The sequence below is a fragment of the Etheostoma spectabile genome, chromosome 20 (genome assembly GCF_008692095.1).
Source record: "Etheostoma spectabile isolate EspeVRDwgs_2016 chromosome 20, UIUC_Espe_1.0, whole genome shotgun sequence".
Taxonomy (NCBI): domain Eukaryota; kingdom Metazoa; phylum Chordata; class Actinopteri; order Perciformes; family Percidae; genus Etheostoma; species Etheostoma spectabile.
In genome coordinates, this window is record NC_045752.1 from 24,007,661 (window position 1) to 24,008,129 (window position 469).

General features: G+C 46.9%; 2 long non-coding RNA genes across 2 annotated transcripts in view; one reads left to right on the top strand and one right to left on the bottom strand.

The window, feature by feature from the left end:
• The window catches only part of LOC116670246 (uncharacterized), an 11,205-nt gene that overhangs the window by 3,596 nt on the left and 7,140 nt on the right, over positions 1 to 469 (top strand). The window lies entirely within an intron of this gene.
• Positions 1 to 469, bottom strand: part of LOC116670247 (uncharacterized) — a 5,733-nt gene that overhangs the window by 872 nt on the left and 4,392 nt on the right. The gene's annotated exons all lie outside the window — the stretch shown is intronic.

Consider the following 469-nt stretch of genomic DNA (forward strand, 5'->3'; position numbering starts at 1 on the left):
CCAAGAAAACATCCCCCACACCATTACACAACCACCACCAGCCTGCACAGTGGTAACAAGATGTACGTGCTGTCTCTTCACAAATGCTTTGCTGCATACCTCGGTTGTAACGAGTGGTTATTTCAGTCAAAGTTGCTCTTCTATCAGCTTGAATCAGTTGGCCCATTCTCCTCTGACGTCTAGCATCAACAAGGCATTTTTGCCCACAGGACTGCCGCATACTGGATGTTTTTCCCTTTTCACACCATTCTTTGTAAACCCTAGAAATGGTTGTGCGTGAAAATCCCAGTAACTGAGCAGAATGTGAAATACTCAGGCCGGCCCGTCTGGCACCAACAACCACGCCGCGCTCAAAATTGCTGAAATCACCTTTCTTTCCCCTTCTGACATTCAGTTTGGAGCTCAGGAGATTTTTTTGACCAGGACCACACCCCTAAATGCTTTGAAGCAACTGCCATGTGATTGGTTG